General features: G+C 36.4%; 1 protein-coding gene across 1 annotated transcript in view; it reads left to right on the top strand.

The window, feature by feature from the left end:
- The window catches only part of LOC128551407 (uncharacterized), a 39685-nt gene extending 26480 nt beyond the window's left edge, over nt 1–13205 (top strand). The window contains exon 5 of the mRNA XM_053532257.1: nt 13047–13205. The gene's annotated coding sequence lies outside the window, so the exon portion shown is untranslated. The remainder of the gene's footprint in view (nt 1–13046) is intronic.
- Nucleotides 13206–20823: the final 7618 nt, after the last annotated feature.

Here is a 20823-nt window from a genome sequence, read left to right as displayed (position 1 = left end):
TATGTCTTAGGTCAAGGTCACAAATTGAGTTCAAAGGTCTAATAAGTCCATCATATAATTGATACCCATTCAAGATGACCTAATGAGAAGTTACATATTAAATCTAGCTGCTAGGCCTACTTTGTGAAAAATATGCCTCTTTTTGTTAGCCAGTTTTGGAAATTATGTGATAGCGTGTGCGTCCTTCCGTCTGTCTGCCGTCAATCATTCTTCCTGTCCAAAGCATAACTTTATAACCATTAATGTTATTGGCTTTTAACATGGCATATCTATAGGTAGATGGCAATGAGATAATGTGCAGAGTGCTTCAAATGGCTGTGTAGGTCAAAATCCAAGGTGACAAATTGTCAATGAGCTAAAATGTCAAAATTGGCCATCAATTTTCATTTTCGGAGCATAGCTATATAACCATAACAGAATTTACTTCAAACATTGACTTGTAGGTAGGTGATTATACATAGAGGATGTGCAGAGCACAAAAAATAGAGTCTGACTAAGTCAAAGTCACAGTTTGAGCACAAATATCAAATGTGTCTGTTTGATTTCATGTCTGGAGCATATAACTTATTACCCATTCAAGGTATTGACTTCAAACTTGATATGTAGGGTGTGATGAGATGATATACTGAGAGCATGAACCAGGATAGTAGGTCAAAGGTCAAGTTCAGAGCAAGCTGGTGATACCTACACAACATATTACGATAAGAGCATTTATTAATGACTACTAAAGGTATTAACTTGAAACGTGGAATATAGGCAGCAATAAACTACATTGCAACCCCCTGGCTCTGGCCCCGCCCCAATCCCTACCATTTTATGACCAATTAGCTTCTTTTATATTCATTTAGTTTCTAGCCCTTTATTAGCTCACCTGAACCAAAGGTCCACATTTTTACTTATGCATCTCCTCTGAAACTACAGGTCAGAATAACTCAAAATTTTGTCTGTAGCATCCTAGTGATGTCCTCTTTCACTTTTGTTCAAATGGGAAATTTGGCCCCTTTTAGGAGCCGATAGAGCTATAACAAGAAAAACAAACATTAAAATGACTTATTCTTGGTCTGTAAGCTCATTATAAGCTCCTCTCCAAAATTTGTTCAAATGGGAGCACTTGGCTCCTTTTAGGGTCAGCTAGAGCTAAAAATAGAAATACCTTTAAACGACATCTGAATATGAACGGCTGGATTAATCTTCATTAAACTTAGTCTTTAGCATCATTATAAGTCTCCCAAACTTATTTAGATGGGGGCTCTTGGCCCCGATAAGGGGTCGCTAGAGCTGAAAAAAGAAAAAAAGTAATCACTTCTTCTCATGAACGACTAGATGGAACTTCATCAAACTTAGTCTGTAGCACCATTATAATGTCCTCTCACAATTTTGTTCAAATGGGGACACTAATGGCCCTTTTTAGGGATCGCTACGGCTTAAAGTAGAAAATCCTTTAAATGACTTCTTAGAACTCATGAATTGCTTAATCGATTTTCATCAAACTTTAGCTGTTGCATCTTTATATGGCTCTCTCCAAAGATTGTTCATTTTATCCCTTTAAGGGGCTGCTAGAGCTAAAAATAGAAAAAAAAACTTCTTCTCATGAACTGATTGATGGATCTTCATCAAACTTAGTCTGTAATATCGTTATAAGGTCCTTTCTCAATTTTGTTGAAAAGGGGGCACTTAGACCCAAAAGGGGGCACTTAGACCCTTTTAGAGGCTGTAAGGACTTAAAATAGAAATACCTTGAAACAACTGCTTTTCATGAACTGCATGATGGATCTTCATCAAACTTAGTCTGAAGCATCATTTTAAGGTCATCTCTGAAGGTTTGTATAAATGGGGGCATTTTATCCCTTTAAGGGGCTGCTAGAGCTAAAAACGGAAAAAAACTACTTTTTCTCATGAACTGATTGATGGATCTTCATCAAACTTAGTCTGTAGTATCGTTATAAGGTCCTTTCTCAAGTTTGTTGAAATGGGAGCACTTAGCTCCTTTTAGGGGTTAGAAGGACTTAAAATAGAAATACCTTGAAACGACTGCTTTTCATGAACTGCTTGATGGATCTTGACATCAAACTTGGTCTGAAGCATCATTTTAAGGTCATCTCCACCGGTTTGTATAAATGGGGACACTTTGCCCCTTTAAGGGGCCCGCTTTAGCTAAAATAGAAAATCCTTTAAATGAATTCTTATCATGAACTGCTTGAAGGATCTTCATCAAACTTGGTAATAATGTAGCATAATTATATGATCCTCCCCCAAGTTTGTTCAAATTTTGGCACTTTGTCCCTTTTAGTGGCAGCTAGACCTAACAAGAGCTGTCCGTAAGACAGCCAAGCTCGACTATTCGAAATATTGTCACAGAAGCAGGAAAATATTACCCAAAAAGGTTAAATATCAAAAGAGTTTTAAGTTCAAAAGGGGGCATAATTTGACCAAAATGCATATCAGTTATGGGACTTGCTGCTATCAACTAGTTTTATAACCCCGAAGGCACATGTGAAGTTTCAATTCAATATCTGCATTAGTTTTGGAGATAGAAACTCGCATGTAAAACTTTAACCAGAATTTTCAAAGTCCAAAAGGGGGCATAATTTTCCCAAAATACATGCCAGAGTTATGGGACTTGACCCAGTGAGGTTGGTAATTGATCTAGAAAAAGAAAAAATAAGTTTCAAATCTATATGCCTTTTAGTAATTGCCGTATGTACTTGCACGCAAAACTTTAACCAGGATTTTCTAAGTCCAAAAAGGGAAATAATTTGCTCAAAATACATGTAAGCGTTATGGGACTTGATCCAGTGAGGATAGTAATTGATCTAGAAAAAGAAAAAATAAGTTACAAATCTATATGCCTTTTAGAAATAGCTGTATGTACTTGCACGCAAAACTTTAACCAGAATTTTCTAAGTCCAAAAGGGGGCATAATTTGGCCAAAATGAAGGTCAGAGTTATGGGACTTGCTGCTATCAACTAGTTTTATAACCCCGAAGACACATGTGAAGTTTCAAATCAATATCTGCATTAGTTCTGGAGATAATAACTTGCATGTAAAACATTAACCAAAATTTTCTAAGTCTAAAAGGGGGCATAATTTGCTCAAAATACATGTCAGAGTTATGGGACTTGACCCAGTGAGGTTGGTAATTGATCTAGAAAAAGAAAAAATAAGTTTCAAATCTATATGCCTTTTAGAAATAGCTGTATGTACTTGCACGCAAAACTTTAACCAGAATTTTCTAAGTCCAAAAGGGGGCATAATTTGGCCAAAATGAAGGTCAGAGTTATGGGACTTGCTGCTATCAACTAGTTTTATAACCCCGAAGACACATTTGAAGTTTCAAATCAATATCTGCATTAGTTTTGGAGATAGTAACTTGCATGTAAAACTTTAACCAAAAGTCCAAAAGGGGGCATAATTTGCTCAAAATACATGTCAGAGTTATGGGACTTGACCCAGAGAGGTTGGTAATTGACCTAGAAAAAGAAAAAATAAGTTTCAAAGCTATATGCCTTTAACTGATGGCTGTATGTACTTGCATGCAAAAACTTAACCAAGGTGTGACGCCGACGCCGACGCCAGGGTGAGTAGAATAGCTAGACTATTCTTCGAATAGTCGAGCTAAAAATAGAAATACGTTTAAAAAGTCTTTTTAATTTATAATTCAAAAAAAGATAAATTTAAAAAAAAATGGTACGTTGTCAAAAGCAAGATCTAATTAGGTCAAAGTCGGCCTCAGTTGAGCAGCTTACTCACATTTGTGCCTCTTCTTATCTTGTCTCATATAACCACAATTGTGCACACTCCCCTACCCTGCTACTGCTCCCCTCCCACCACTTTCTATACCCCACGAAAAAAATCTTTAAATATGCTTTTTCTCCTCCTCCATTGATATTTATAACTGATATATATAGTGCCTCGTTTGGGGGAGCTCTTGTTGACTTCAAATTTCAGGTAAAAGTTAAGTTGCATACATGTATGTACATGTTTGTTTGTTTGTTTTGTTTGTTTTGGGTTTAACGCCGTTTTTCAACAGTATTTCAGTCATGTAACGGCGGGCAGTTAACCTAATCAGTGTTCCTGGATTCTGTACCAGTACAAACCTGTTCTCCGCAAGTAACTGCCAACTTCCCCACATGAATTATCAGAGGTGGAGGACTAATGATTTCAGACATAATGTCGTTTATCAAATAGTCACGGAGAACATACGCCTCGCCCGAGGATCGAACTCGCGACCCCGCAATCCGTAGACCAACGCTCTTACCTACTGAGCTAAGCGGGCGGGCTTGTATGTACATGTATTAATGTATGTACATGTATTAATGCAGACTTTTCAATACCTACTAGATTATAGGCCGAATGCTTTCAAACTTCCCCTCATGGGATGGACAAGTGACATATAACTAGACAGCTTTTTTTTTGTCAAAATTATGCTCATTAACTTTGGTGACAGTTTTGCATGTAAGTTTGTTTCTTAGGCTCTGTCATTAAGCAAATCTTGTTTGTAAATGGGTGCAGAATAAGTCCACCAGGTTTTAATCTGTGAATAAAAATGTTGAACTGTTATCAAGATTTCCCTTTTAAGAGAAACGGGAAGTAAAATAAACAAAAAATTCACATAATTATATTTATGGGGCATCATTTTATCTGGATCATACGTGGTATGTTTTGGACCTGCATTTATTTTTTTAAGATTAAATTATAAATTTTGTGTGCATAACATCTTACCTTGAGCACAGCACAAATTATCTCGAGCGAATGTCATAAATCTTGTTTGTTTAATTTTGAAGATAGGATGACCTTGTACTTGCAGGATTACTTAAATAATCTCTAAATAGGCGGGATCCTTAAATTATCTTCATAACTGATGAACTAAATACACACAAAGGGTCTTAATATATATAGATATAAGCAGTTGTGGGCTTGAAATAAGATGTCGTGCGTATGACATAAGATATTGTGTGGCAAATTTGCGCATGAGATAAAACGTCACGAGCGCTCGATTTAAGAAATCAGTGATTTATTACATATGTGTATATGCTAGCTTCGTAGCACTTGATGAGCAACTCCTCCAAAAGACTGTTAGTAATTTAAAATTGGAGGACAGTGCATGATTCAGAAGACACTCCATATCCAGAAGCCTCTCGCATTAGTGCGCCAGGTGTAAAGCACACATACATGTGACTTTTATCCAAAGGTTCTTAAGTTTAGTTGGAGTGTAGGCCCTCAAACTCGAGACACCAGGCTTCGTTGTCAAACAGTTTTACCATTGGACCAAATTGTCTGCTCTCTTATAAGATGCATTCCAGTTTGACACACTCTCATCCTTTGTTTAGTCAGTCTAATTGTACGCCCATCTGAAAGATGGGAAGGCCCTTGATGGGCTGGTGGGCGACGTCTACAGACATTGTCCGGAGCCTTTTTTCATTCATGAAGGGATTTTCATGTAATTTGTCACAAATGTTTACCCTCATAAGGAGTGTCTTGCGCAATAACCAGGTCCCTAGGTCAAAGGTCAGTGTCACACTTGAAGATCAGATGAAAGAATGACAACTTTGTCTGGAGTATTTCTTCTTCATACATGGAGGGACTTTTTGTAACTTGGCAAAAATTTCACCAACATAAGACAGAGTGTCATGTGCAAGAACAAGGTCTCTAGATTTAAGGTCAAGTTCACACATAGAGATCAAAGGTCAAAGGTAAGAATGAATTTTTCTTGTACGGCCTTTTAGTGGGTTTGTGAATGTTTCTGCCTATTGTCACCAGACTTTATATGTAGGTACCATGACACTCATTTTAGGTCAGGGTCAATTGGTCAATGTAAAGGTCACTGTAACTTCCTTTATTGAAATGCATATGAAAAATGATTGATTCCACCTATTGACTTCTAAGTTCAATTGTAGATCACCTATATTTATCATATGTGGAATTCTGTCCCTTTTTAGCTCACCTGAGCACGAAGCGCTCAAAGGTGAGCTTTAGTGATCACCCTGTGTCCGTCGTCCGTCCGTCCGTCATCAACAATTTGACTGTTAACACTCTAGAGGTCACATTTTTGGCGCAATCTTAATGAAACTTGGTCAGAATGTTACCCTCAATAAAATCTTGAACAAATTCGATATTGGGTCATCTGGGGTCAAAATCTAGGTCACCAGATCAAATCAAATGGAAAGCTTGTTAACAATCTAGAGGTCACAATTTTGGCCGAATCTTAATGAAACTTGGTCAGAATGTTACCCTTAATAAAATCTTGGACGAGTTCTATATTGGGTCATCTGGGGTCAAAAACTAGGTCACCAGGTCAAGTCAAAGGAAGAGCTTGTTAACACTCTAGAGGTCATATATTTGGCCCAATCTTAATGAAACTTGGTGAAAATGTTACCCTTAATAAGATCTTAGATGAGTTCAATATTGGGTCATCTAGGGTCAAAAACTAGGTCACCAATTCAAATCAAAGGAAAAGCTTGTTAACACTCTAGAGGTCACAATTTTGGCCCAATCTTAATGAAACTTGATCAGAGTGTTATCCTCAATAAATTCTTGGATGAGTTTGATATTGGGTCATCTTGGGTCAAAAACTAGTTCACCTGGTCAAATCAAAGGAAAAGCTTGTTAACACTGTAGAGGCCGAATTTATGATGTATCTTCATGAAACTTGGTCAGAATGTTAATATTGATGATCTTAAGGTCCACTTTGAATCTGGGTCATGTAGGATCAAAAACTAGGTCACCAGGTCAAATAAAAGGAAAAGCTAGTTTACACTGTAGAGGCCACATTTATGACCATATCTTAATGAAACCTGGTCAGAATGTTAATGTTGATGATCTTTAGGTCAAATATAAATCTGGGTTATCTGGGGTCAAAAACTAGGTCACCAGGTCAAATCAAAGGAAAAGCTTGTTAACACTCTAGAGGTCACAATTTTGGCCCAATCTTAATGAAACTTGGTCAGAATGTTACCCTCAATAAAGTCTTGGACGAGTTTGATATTGGGTCATCTTGGGTCAAAAACTAGGTTACTAGGTCAAATTAAAGGAAAAGCTTGTTAACACTGTAAAGGCCACATTTATGATGTATCTTCATGAAACTTGGTCAGAATGTTAATCTTGATGATCTCAAGATCCAGTTTGAATCTGGGTCATGTAGGATCAAAAACTGTGTCACCAGGTCAAATCAAAGGAAAAGCTAGTTTACATTGTAGAGGGCTCATTTATATCCGTATCTTAATGAAACTGGGTCAGAATAATAATCTTGAGGCTCTATAGGTCAAATTCAAATCTGGGTCAGGTGGGGTCAAAAATTAGGTCACTAGGTCAAATCAAAGGAAAAGCTTGTTAACACTGTAGAGGCCACATTTATGACTGTATCTTCATGAAACTTAGTCAGAATGTTAATCTTGATGATCTTTAGGTCAAGTTCGAACCTGGGTCATGTCGGGTCAAAAACTGGGTCACCTGGTCAAATCAAAGGAAAAGCTTGTTAACAGTCTAGAGGCCACATTTATGACTGTATCTTCATGAAACTTGGTCAGAATGGTAATCTTGATGATCTCAAGGTCCAATTTGAATCTGGGTTATGTAGGATCAAAAACTAGGTCACCAGGTCAAATCAAAGGAAAAGCAAGTTTACACTGTAGAGGCCACATTTATGACCATATCATAATGAAACTTGGTCAGAATGTTAATCTTGATGATCTATAGGTTATGTTCAGATCTGGGTCAGGTGGGTTGAAAAACTAGGTCACCGAGTCAAATCAAAGGAAAGTTTTGTTAACACTGTAGAGGCTACATTTATGACTGTATCTTCATGAAACTTGGTTAGAATGGATATCTTGATGATCTCAAGGTCCAGTTTGAATCTGGGTCATGTGGGGTCAAAAACTAGGTCACCAGGTCAAATCAAAGGAAAAGCTAGTTTACACTTTAGAGGCCACATTTATGACCATATCTTAATGAAACTTGGTCAGAATGTTAATCTTGATGATCTTTAGGTCAATAGGTCAGGTGAGCGATACAGGGCCTTCATGGCCCTCTTGTTTCCTGTTGGTCTCAAATGGGGAGAAGTATGTTATACTATATTCAATGATAATATTTGTATTTGTGTAAGTTAATCACCTGTAAATGAAATAGAGGGTGATCCTAATGGACTAAACTACTGTGTTTATGTGCAGTAAACAATAATTCTTTAAAAAAAATTACACAGTCCGACAATGATGTCAAAAAAGGAGTGAATGGAAAATCAATTGAGCATGATGGCTGCTGATTAAAGCTGAGTTAAATGAACTGACCCAATAAAAGTGAACAACAAAACGGTAATATGTGTTTGAATTCCCTTTACTGACTTTAGGCAATACCCACCCTAGTGAAAATGAACATCTGGAATACCACTGGAACATCAACTGGAATTCCATCTCTGTTCCACTGGTATTTTTCAACGGAATAGTGTTGGTATTCCACTGGAATACCGATTATTTTCCAGTGGAATTCATTTGGAATACCAGTGGAATCCCACCAAAATACCATTGAAAAATACCAGTGGAATTCCACCAGAATACCAGTGGAATTCCACCAGAATACCTGTGGAATTCTACCAGAATACCTGTGGAATTCCACTTAGAATACCAGTGGTATACCATCAAGATTCCAGTTGAATTCCATCAAGTTTCCAATGGAATTCCATTTGAAATACTAGTGGTATACCATCAAGATTCCAGTAGAATTCCATCAGGTTTCCAGTGGAATTCCACTTAAAATACCAGTAGTATACCATCAAGACTCCAGTAGAATTCCATCAAGTTTCCAGTGGAATTCCATCTGTATACAAGCAGAATATCATCTCAATACCAGTGAAATGCTGATGACCCCCACCCCTAAAGGCAGTGGAAATCCTTTTTGTTCTAGTTAAATTACATCCACAACTCTCACCTGGAAGAATTCTAATGGAAAATAAATGGTATTTCAATGGTCAATGAAAAAAATGGTACTTTAATGATATCTAATGAAAATCAATGGTAAATCAATGAATATAAATGGTACTAATGATATCTAATGAAATTCAGTGGTAAAAAATGCACTGCATGGACAGCATTTTTCCCACTGCAACTGGCGGGCATTCAAGGGACACTGGACAGATGACGATTCTGACAGATGGCCCTGTCTGTCAGTGGATATTCATTTATCATGTGACTTAAATCCTTGCGTTAGGTAAATATATATCTTTCAATGTTGCTTTTAATTGGATGTTGGTGTCATCATCATGTGTAAAATAGGAGATGTGCAAGTTTACATCATGATAAAGACTCATGCTAGTTTTTATCAATTTATATCAAATACATTATAAGCCAGGTGATGAGTCACTAGGTGAAAATGTGCATTTTGTCACTATTTTAGGGGCCATAGCTCTAGAAATAGGCGATGGCCGCGAAACGTAGGAGGTGCCCGGAAGTTCATGTCATGTTTTAGACTCATGCAAGGTTTCATTAATCTATATGAAATTCTTTTTGAGGTAGGTGCATCATCACAAGATGAAAATGTGCATTTTTCACTATTTCAGGGGCCATAACTCTGGAATTTGGGAGAGGGGTGCATTGCCAGCTGGAAAATAGAAATAGGAGGTGCACAAGGTCATATCATAATAATTTAGACTCATCAATTTATATCAAATACTTTTTGAGCTTGGTGCGCCACAAGGTGAAAATGTGCTTTTTTGACTATTTCAGGGGCCATAACTCTAGAAATAGGGAGCAGAGACAGACGAAAAATAGGAGGTGCACACGTTCATATCATGTTAAAGACTTATGCAATATTTCATCAATTTTTATTAAATACTTTTTGAGCTAGGCGCGTCACTTTTTTTTTTCCTACACACATACACACAAACTGATGGACGTACAGAGGCATGGACGACACTAGACTAAAAATTATATGCCCCCACCACTCATAGTGGGGGCACAAAAACACATATTTTGACAAAGTAAGAAGCATGGAAATCAAGAACTGATCAAAATATTTAAATGTATAAGAATATAAGTCATGAAAACCAATGACAAAAATATGACTGCATCTGACTAGAATTATATGAATAAAAGAAACAGAAAAAATATCACATTTTATAATTGATTTAAACTACTTTTGTTTTCAACATATATAAGACACTTACTGTAGCTGATACCATGCTATTCACATAAATCTGGTCCAGAATTTCAAACTATATAAAAACCATCATTTTTCCGCCAAAACTGGTGCTATATTTTATTCACAAATCATGAAATTCAGTTGAGTGGAATTCCACTCGTACTGGTATTCCAAATTCAAATTCCAGTGGAATTCCACCTGTACTGGTATTTCAAATTCAAATTCCAGTGGAGTTCCACCTCTGCTTGTACTGGTATTTCAAATTCAAATTCCAGTGGAGTTCCACCTCTACTGGTATTTCAAATTCCAGTTCCAGTGGTATATTTGGTAATTCCACTGGTATTCCAGTAACATAGCAGATTCCAGTGGAATTTATGTAGCATTCCACTGGAATTCCATTGATTTTTTGACTAGGGTAATTAAAACCAGAATGATGGGATAATACCCAATTCATTCTGATTGCAATTATCTGTTGCTTTGGAAAGAAATAAAATGGTTTTGCGAAAAGACAACATTAGGACCGCATTCAAAGTATATGTGGTTGTATTTAGGTTAATTATCTCAAAAAAACAAAGAACTTTACATTTAAGAAAACTTAATTTTATTATTTTTCCCAAATTCAACTGATGATCTCATAACAGCATGAAAATATGGAATATATTGTATAAAATTGCAGTGGAAAAGGTGTTCTTATTAATGCTCTTAATATGCCGTAGAATGCAGGAAATGAAGCACTGCATGAATTTCAAAATCTTCCAGTGGGGCATGCATGCCCCGGACCCCCTAGCTGGTCGGCTATTTTTCTATTTTAGCCTGTTCAACAAAAACTTATTGACAATCGTCTAGCCATGTACAAAAGTCACATCAGATTGTTTAATTAGCGTGTAAAGACACATATTTGTTAGTTTGAGAGTTCGGCTGGACCCCTTCTGAGAAAATTGGCTGGATTCGGGCATGATATTAATTTGTAACATATTTGACCCAGAACTGTGAAACTTAAACTGAATTAAGATCTCCATAATGTTGTAATGTCTACACAAGTTCATCAAGATCTGTTTTATAACTTCAGAGTTATTGCCCTATAATTGTTTTAAATTCCACATATTTCAAATTGATACATAAGAAACTAGCAAAATTAGTAGAATTTCATTAAACATCTTTCTTTTTTTCCATGAACATTTATCATAAATGTATGAAGTTTTGTGCCCACACCAGGTCATCCCCACCACTCTGGTCATAACTCCCTTCCCCCCCTCCCCCCACTCGGTAGCCTAGTGGCAGCCTCGAGTGCGGGAGGTCGTTGGTTCGATCCCAACGTCATACCAAAGACTAAAATATGGTACTAGTAGCTTCCTTGCTTGGCTCTCAGCATTAAGAGGATAGTGCTAGGTCTTGTCAGCCCGGTGTCAGTGTTACTATAAATGTGACTGGGTGGGGTGTCATGCCACATGTCTACGGCATCGATATTCCAGTGAAGCAGCGCTATAAAGATTGACATTGTGCCCTCTGTCGTTTATATGACTGAAAAGTTGTTGAAAAAGACGTTAAACTCCCCCCCCCCACCCCCACCCCACACCCCTAAAAAAAATTATCAACATTCAAAGCCTAGTTGTATCTTTTCCCTACCTCGCTCCTATATCCCCACTGTTTTTTTTATTATTATCGCATAGTGCGGCAATTTTCCTTTGATCTTTGCAGCATGTTATACATAGTAACACACATTATTACTACAAAACTGTGCTGATATCTTACAAAACTGTTGCGATATATATCAACACGGAAATCTCTATGGAGTTTCATAAGAAAAAAAGTGTTCCGATATATATCAGCACAGTAAAACTGTTCCGATATATATCGGAACACTTTTTCTCTATTGAGGTCCTATCAAGGGAGTATAATTTTTTCCTTTCAAAGAAAAGATGATTTTAGCTCCAATTTATAGTTCACAGAGAAAGAATTGTCACAAACACCTACATTTATAAAGTAAAAGAATAAATAAACTAGAATATTTCAAAAAATTGATAGTTATTGCCAAATTCAGAAATACATGAAATATATGAAATTCTGAGATTTCTCAAATGTTTCTTTTTCTTTGATTTTTTTTACAAACAAAACAACAAGTTTTACAATATGTCTGGCCAATGAAATGCAGAGATTTAAAACCAATGCAGAAATTTGTGGTACTTTATCTGGGGAACACATTTTCTAAAACAGAAGTTTTAGTGTTTCAGTCAGCGAGGCGCAGAAAGGGAATCAAAATAGTAAAAATAATAATAAACAAATTTAAATGAAAATGATATATAAATTTTAATGATAAACTATGCGATAAAACAGTTATAATATGTAGTGCTCGTGTGTTACCAGGATATATCAGAGCTAGGGGTACATCTCGTTATTTTTCTCTTCACATATCTGTCTCGGCCTACCGGCCTCGACGATATGTGCAGAGAAAAATACCCTCAATGTACCCCTAGCTCTAATATATCCTGGTAACACACTCTCACACATACTATAACTATTACTTATTAAAAGTTTTTATTAGTAAGATGGATGTGAAGTTTTGTACCCTCTCCCGGTCAACAGCCCCTTCCCCATCCACTGCCCCCACGCAAACCTTCCATGAATGTTTATCTACAAGTGAAGTTCAGTATATCAATTTGCCGGCTTTGCTTGTTTTCATTTGTGTCTAAGATGCTTGAAGTCAAGGTCAAAGTAAACTAGTATTCCGTGTACAGCTGAAAATGTCAGAAGTATGTGCTCCTAAACAACCAATTCCATGTTGGAGTTCAAACTTTATTTTAGTATGCGGTTACTCCAAGTTTCTGTTAATTATTTAGAATATCATCTTAGATGAGAGACTGGTACCCTATCAACAGTATCACTATATTTATCCATGGTATATGTTTTTTGTTTCCAGGCCTGTGTGCACTGGGTTGCAACTGTTTATTGGTGTTTCGTATGACAACTTGTTGTCCCAATCTAAAATCAACTAATTATGCTCTTGTAAAAGGCAGTTGTGTGGACATTCGTCACAGGGGGATTCGCCTCTGTTTAGCAGCGGTTGTGGGATTCTGTCCCCAGGGTAAGTTATGCTAATAGATATATTTAATACTTTCCTAAAATTTTCAGTTAGGCGTAAAAAAATGTTTGTTTCCGGTATACTGATCTGCCCTAAATTTTTGGGCAGTCTTTTTAAGAATTATCAATATCAAACTGCATGCAGGAATTGCTTCATTTCAACTTCAGAAGTAGGTAAGGGAGATCACTGTGTAGAATAGGCATTGTAACTAAAACTACAAACTTCATGTAGACACCATCGGTTTTAGATATATCTGTCAGGGGTGTAACTGTTTCAAGTTATCGCAGTTTATAACCAACTTGAGTTATTGGTTAAACTTTCGGAACTTGTTTCAGTTATCATAAAATATTACAAAGCCCTCCTGTGCCAATTCCTCATTTTGAATGAGACTAATGCAATTATTTCCTGAATCCTTGACCTTTTATCTTTCCAGCTATGCAGTAAACTTTTTTACGCAAGGCTGATAAAGTTTTACGCAAAAGCTTTAAAGCTATAAAACTCTAAATATCACATTATTATCCCATTATGCTTATCAGGTCATGCTCAGACTAAAAGAGAATTTGATTAACCTCAGTTTGCTACTAATTTTACTTTAAAGGTCACTTTGTGAGAACAGCAAAAAGACTTTTTTTGAATAACTTACCATTTTATAACTAATACAGGTTATAAAATGCTTGAAAAAGTAACTGAAATAGGTTACATAACTTAAAACAGTTACACCCCTGACTGTATATGTGTGGGCTAACTGCATCAAAGTACACAGTCAGAAAACATGTTTCCTATATCATTTTTGCTGATTGGGGTTGTTGATACATACACAGAAGTAAGGGCAGCAAGTGGGCATGTATCTGAACATATTAACAATATGATAACATAAGATTAATTAGTATAGTGTCAGTGGTGCTGACTTTATAATCAAGCTTTTGCAATCATATGCCCTCAGTAAGAACCTAATTACACCTCAGCATGAGAATGAAAGAAATTTTGTAGTATTTATGCTTTCCGCGAGCATATTTCCTGGTCTGAAAGAGTTATTTGAGCTGAGAAAAAAAAAACCTTGGTAAAAATATCTGGAAGAAATGGAGACAACTCCGCTAAAACTGTATTGTAGGCTTATATTGCTTTGTATCTGACATGCAAATCATACACTTTTTACCTCTAGGCACGAAACAATCATGCAGGGGAAGTGTAACGTTTTGTGGTGAAATTTGTCAACACACATATGATTTATTAAAAAATGTTTAAACACACAGAATTTCACAAGGTAAAATATGTGGAGGAAGCTATTGCCAGAGAGAAAATGCAGATCTCTGCCACCTAAATATATGCATAAAAGTAATAGAAAATATCTAGAAATATGAGAAACTGAAAAAAAAAACAATTTCAGGACTGTTAGATGCATGACTGTGTCATCATGTATAGCATGTAACAAATATAGCTACTTTTTAGCTCACCTGTCACATAGTGACAAGGTGAGCTTTTGTGATCACCCTTTGTCCGTCGTCAGTCCGTGCGTGCGTCCGTCAACAATTTCTTGTCTGCACGATAGTGGTTTCATTTATGATTTTATTTTAACCAAACTAAAAAATGCACACAACTTGTATCACCATAAGATCTCGGTTCCTTTCTTGAACTGGCCAGATCCCGTTATGGGTTCCAGAGTTATGGCCCCTGAAAGGGCCAAAATTAGCTATTTTGACCTTGTCTGCACAATAGCAGTTTTATTTATGATTTGATTTTTACCAAACTTGCACACAACTTGGGTTCCAGAGTTATGGTCCCCTAAAGGTCCAAAATTGGCTATTTTGTCTTTTGCAGCCATATAGAGACTTCATTTATAGTTTTATTTGATACAAACTTCCAAAATATCTTCAACAACAATAAATCTTGGATTCCATGACAAATCAGATCCAATCCTAGGTTCCAGAGTTATTTTATATCTGATTACCTCCCCTGATTGTAATCAAAATGGATTTATATGAGTAAGTTATAATAGAACTTATTTGAAATTTCATTATTGTCATTAGTTGGACTGAGCCAATCAGGGTAGATAACTATGGACTGATTTTATGTCAAATTACCTCCCTTTATTTCAAATTAAAATGGGTATATCTCCGTAACTAATGAAGATACTGATCTGAAATTTCATTTATGTCAACAGATTTATTTGGCAGATCCTTCTCTTGTTCACTTACAATAATTTTCTTTTTAATTACGTCCCTTTTACGTTACTATAAATAGCTTATTTTGAGTAACTTTTTTATTATTGGCCGTAGGGAAAAATCGAGACCACTTTTTTGTGGTACAACATGGATGGTACCTCCAATTTTTAGGTGTATTTTGACATATCTGTACCTTTTAAGAATTTTTTTTTTCTTTTTGTTTAAATTTTTTCCCTTTGTTGTTCCTGTCCTTTGGACTTAGATATTTTTTCTGAGGACCTTCTTGTCCTCAAGTGCAATGATAACAGGTGAGCGATATAGGGCCATCATGGCCCTCTTGTTTATTATACTGGTATAACATGGACATGATTTTTTTTTTATGCCCCCCTCGAAGGAGGGGTATATTGTTTTGCAGATGTCGGTCGGAATGTAGACCAATCCGTTTCCGGGTGATAACTCAAGAACGCTTGGGCCTTAGTAAGGATCATGAAAGTTGATAGGGAGGTTGGTCATCACCAGCAGATGACCCCTATTGATTTTGAGGTCTGTATGTCAAAGGTCAAGGTCACAGTGACCCTGAATAGTAAAACGGTTTCCGGATGATAACTCGAGAACGCTTGGGCCTAGGATCATGAAAGTTGATAGGGAGGTTGATCATGACCAGCAGATAACCCCTATTGATTTTGAGGTCAGTATATTAAAGGTCAAGGTCACAGTGTCCCTGAACAGTAAAATGGTTTCCGGATGATAACTCAAGAACGCTTAGGCCTAGGGTCATGAAAGTTGATAGGGCGGTTGGTCATGACCAGCAGATGACCCCTATAAATTTTGAGGTCAGTATATTAAAGGTCAAGGTCACAGTGACCCTGAACAGCAAAACAGTTTCCGGATGATAACTAAAGAACACTTAAGCCTATGGTCATGAAAGTTGATAGGGAGGTTGGTCATGACCAGCATATGACCCCTATTGATTCTGAGGTCAGTATGTAAAAGGTCAAGGTCACAGTGACCCTGAACAGTAAAACAGTTTCCGGATGATAACTAAAGAACGCTTAGGCCTAGGGTCACGAAAGTTGATACGGAGGTTGATCATGACCAGCAGATGACCCCTATTGATTCTGAGGTCAGTATGTCAAAGATCAAGGTCACAGTGACCAGGAACAGTAAAATGGTTTCCGGGCAATAACTCGAGAACGCTTAGGCCAAATGTCAGGAAAATTGAGAGTTAGGTTGGCCATGACCAGCAGGTGACCCCTATTGATGTTGAGGTCATTAGGTCAAAGGTCAAGGTCACATTGGCCAGGAACAGTTAAACGGTTTCTGATTTTCTTGTCCAAGACCATAGGGCCTAGGGCTTTGATATTTGGTATGTAGCAAAATCTAGTGGTTCTCTACCAAGATTGTTCAGATTATTTCCCTAAGGTTAAATATGGCCCCATCCCGGGGGTCACATAGTTTATATAGACTTATGTAGGAAAAAACTTTGAAAAACCTCTTGTCCAAAACCACAGGGCCTAGGGCTTTGATATTTTGTTTATGACATCATCTAGTGGTCCACTACTAAGATTGTTCAAATTATTCCCCTAGGGTCAAATATGGCTCTGCCCTGGGGGTCACATGGTTTACATAGACTTATATAGCGTGTATCAGTGCTATACACTGGGCACGTTAAAGAACCAGGCTGTCTATTCGCAACGAGCTAGGCTAAGTTAGCCGGACAAGTCTGTATCTGATTTCTGATCTCTCTGTGGGGGCTTTGTCTCACTCTGTCCCTCTGGTCAGATCGCTCTGTGTCTGTACTAGTAGAGGATGATTTCGCGCCCTGTGTGGCTGCAGTTGCTGTAAAGCGCCTTTGAACGTGTTTATCATGAAAAGGGCGCTATATAAATCTGGTATAATAATATAGGGAAAAACTTTGAAAATCTTCTTGTCCAAACCACAAAGACTATGGCTTTGATATTTTGTAATGTAGCATCATCTAGTGGTTCTCTACCAAGTTTTTTCAAATTATCCCTCTAGGGTCAACAGGGTTCGCACAGGCCTTGAAAAGTCCTTGAATTCGATGGTAGTCCTTGAAAACTCCTTGAAAATGACAAAAACCCTTAAAAACCTGGAAAAGTACTTGAATTTTGAAAAAAAACTCCTTGAATTTGACCTTTCACTCCTTGAAAATATTTTTTCCGTAACTTTGCTTTGCAAAAAGAATTTAAGGCTTAAAATAAATCGGAGAAAATGAAAATAAATTCGTGAAATTGCAGGATCGGGTCACTCGTATGCTATTATAGTGGTCTACGGCCACACTTTATCGATATTTACAGAGTGCTATTTCTACTATATCACCGTTTGCATGTTTCCGTTTCCGTTTAAAAAAAGTACGGGGAATAATAACTCGCAATTTTTAGCTGTTTGCGAGTGTTTCCAGTGAATTAAAATGAGTAAGAAAAATAACATGTTTACTCAAGTAAGCGGGAGACAAAAGACGAATATAAACAGTGGCTGAAGCCCTATAGAGCAGACAGAACGAAGTGTAGACAAGCTTACTGTCGCGCAGTGGCTGCTTTTTAATTTCTGACTTTTGCAGCCACCGCGACAAGCCAAAGTATGTCAAAAACCTGGGATCTGCTGCGAGCAAAATTTGCTCGCATCTCAAATACTATCAAATACATGAATGGAAATTGTTGAACACTATGAAATATATAGCATGTCCACGAAGAAAGATCCTTTTTCTCGCGATCTGCACCAATGATAGTCTTGAAATACACAGCATTACCTTATACCGGCAATAAATCCACAGCTACCCCGCAATGTTGACCTTGTTTTTCAGCCATGATATTTCATGATGCGTTGTTTTGATCATTTTCGACCAATCAGAAAACGCGCACTTTACAGCATTTACATTTCAAGTATTGGAGAATCTGTGGAAACCTGTACGCTGAATTCTCGTTTTTTAAGATTATGAATTTAAAAGAAATGAACACGAAATATGATGTATACTGTGTTGTTTATTATTTAAGCGTATGAACAGAATGCAGAAAAAAATATATATACATAAAAACAGCCTAGAGGATATAAAAAGTCACTTTATCTACCTGTGCAAACCTCACGGCACGGTGCCTATACCACGTGACTTTTATGGCTATGTGTGGGTATAAAAACATAAACAGCCGTCGATTCAAGGAACATTTTTCATGATAACTTTCTTAATCCTGCACCAATTTTATTCAAATAAAGACGAGGGCCCGGCCATAAGAAAGATACAATCACGGCCCATCAGTTTGAGAAGAATAATTTCGTATTTTTGTCGAAAAGTGCAACCGCACATTTTTCAGTCAGATTGCCGACGTGCTATGTGTGGGTGCATTCTGTTAAAATCGTTTATAAAACTCTTAAAAAAGCGATCAGCGACAGGGCAAATGGAACCGAGAATGTAATTTTACCTTGTTTGACAGTTGCAAAATGATCGTTAAGAAATATAGCGTATTCCTCTCGTTTTTTAAATAAATAAAAACATGCTATGTGTGGGTGCCGCTAAATTTATGCTATGTGTGGGAGTAAACTCATAAAAATGATACCGTTGCTTGAGATACTTACACTAAGTGAGTTTTAACTTACTCGTGTTACGTTCATAGAAATGAGTATCCATCTAGCATAACTGATCTTTTTTATTTTTATTTAGAAAGTCGCTGTGTTATAGAGAATAGCGCGTCAGATTCATTGTTGTTATTGATTACGAGCGCGTGTTATCAAACATAATTATTTAAACGTTAAAACTCGGAAATATGTTTGAAGTAAAATTTATGAAGAAGTTATTTCCAATCTCCTTCAGTTTATGTTTATTTAGTTTATTTAAGTCTCATTCATGTATAAAACAAACATTGACATTTACAATATAAAAAACATTAAGACAACATATACATGACCAATCTATAAAGATTTACAGGAGACTAGAACATACACATTTTATGAATTGCATGTGGTTTCGAAACAATATACCAATTAAAACAGGCAACCTAGAACTTTGCTGTCTCATTTATTTATAAAACCAACATTGACCATTACAATAAACAGCTCGTTCGACTTTTCAGTGCTTGACTATGAATTAGAGCTACGCGAGTATATATATATATATATATATATATAAAAAAAAAAAAAAAAAAAAAAAAAAAAAAAAAAAAAAAAAAAAACCCACCACAAAAGGGGCCTAACTCTGTCAAAATTCAGATAAGAGCTATGGGGATTATTTCTCCTTGTGTATACTTGGATAGTTATTAATTATTCTAAGTTTTGATGGTAACTAAAATAATTTGACTATATCAAAAACATTAACCAAAATTCCTAAGTTATAATGGGGGATAATTCTCTTATATTCAAATCAGAGTTATGAGGCGTAGACTTCGATAGTTGACAGTTAGTAAATATATTATTATTTTAACACCGAAGCTGGGACGAGTGCAATAGCTCTACCGTTTCTTTGAAAAGTCGAGCTAAAAACCTTAAGACTATATATATATGGCCAACCTAAAAAGATTTTATAGAAGACTAAAAACATGTACATTTAAGACCAGACATGTAATTTTGCAAAGTTTCTACCTATATAAACTGTATAAAGGAAATCGATCCTTTAACATTTAATATTGTACTATTAATATCACAGAATTTCAGAAATATGGTATTTACCAACACATTACAATCACCTAGCCTGTTGAAAACGTTAAGGGTCAGCTAAAAGTTCTGTTAACATGTTTCAGACGTATTCAAAGCAAATAGTCAGTAAATGGAGATGTCTTAGAATACAATGTCATATTATCTTTGCATGTTCTAACACATGATATTTGCAAAATCACATATTTGCCTAATCACTGAAAAAGTACCCAGTCATGCGATAAGTGGCATGACGGAGCCTATCACATAATAATACTATGTCGTCAAATAGTGAACATTAATGTCATCTATGTCGTTTAAAAAAGAGTAAAATTTATATAGTACAATTTACAATAAAATTCTAGTTACAGGGCCTTAAACATCTTACACTATAGATAAACCTGGCATTTGACCTTCCTACCTCAAACATCTGCTGACTGCAGCCAAAACTTACAAATAAGGAACTAGAGAGGCAAAAGGAGAAACAGTTTTCTCAACTTTTCCCCCCAGAATCAATTTCAGGAAGCAACACACTTTCTCAGTCAGTGTCTATTTCAGATACCAAGGTCAAGAACCAAACTATTTACAAGCAAATAATTGTCGACGTTGTAGTATAAGATGGCAGCTTTTGGCACAGCAACGAATAATATCTGAATTTGTGAACAAAAAGATGAATTTATCTGTATCGTTCATTTTATAGAAATCTGGGTCTATTGATACAGCTTTTTCAAATAAACTCGCTCTAATTTCAGTATACAAATGGCAGTGCAAAAGAACATGAAACTCATCTTCAACACAATCCTTACACCATA

Source organism: Mercenaria mercenaria, unplaced genomic scaffold, assembly GCF_021730395.1.
Source record: "Mercenaria mercenaria strain notata unplaced genomic scaffold, MADL_Memer_1 contig_1061, whole genome shotgun sequence".
NCBI classification, from domain to species: Eukaryota; Metazoa; Mollusca; class Bivalvia; order Venerida; family Veneridae; genus Mercenaria; species Mercenaria mercenaria.
This window is presented reverse-complemented; position numbering and strand designations above follow the sequence as displayed.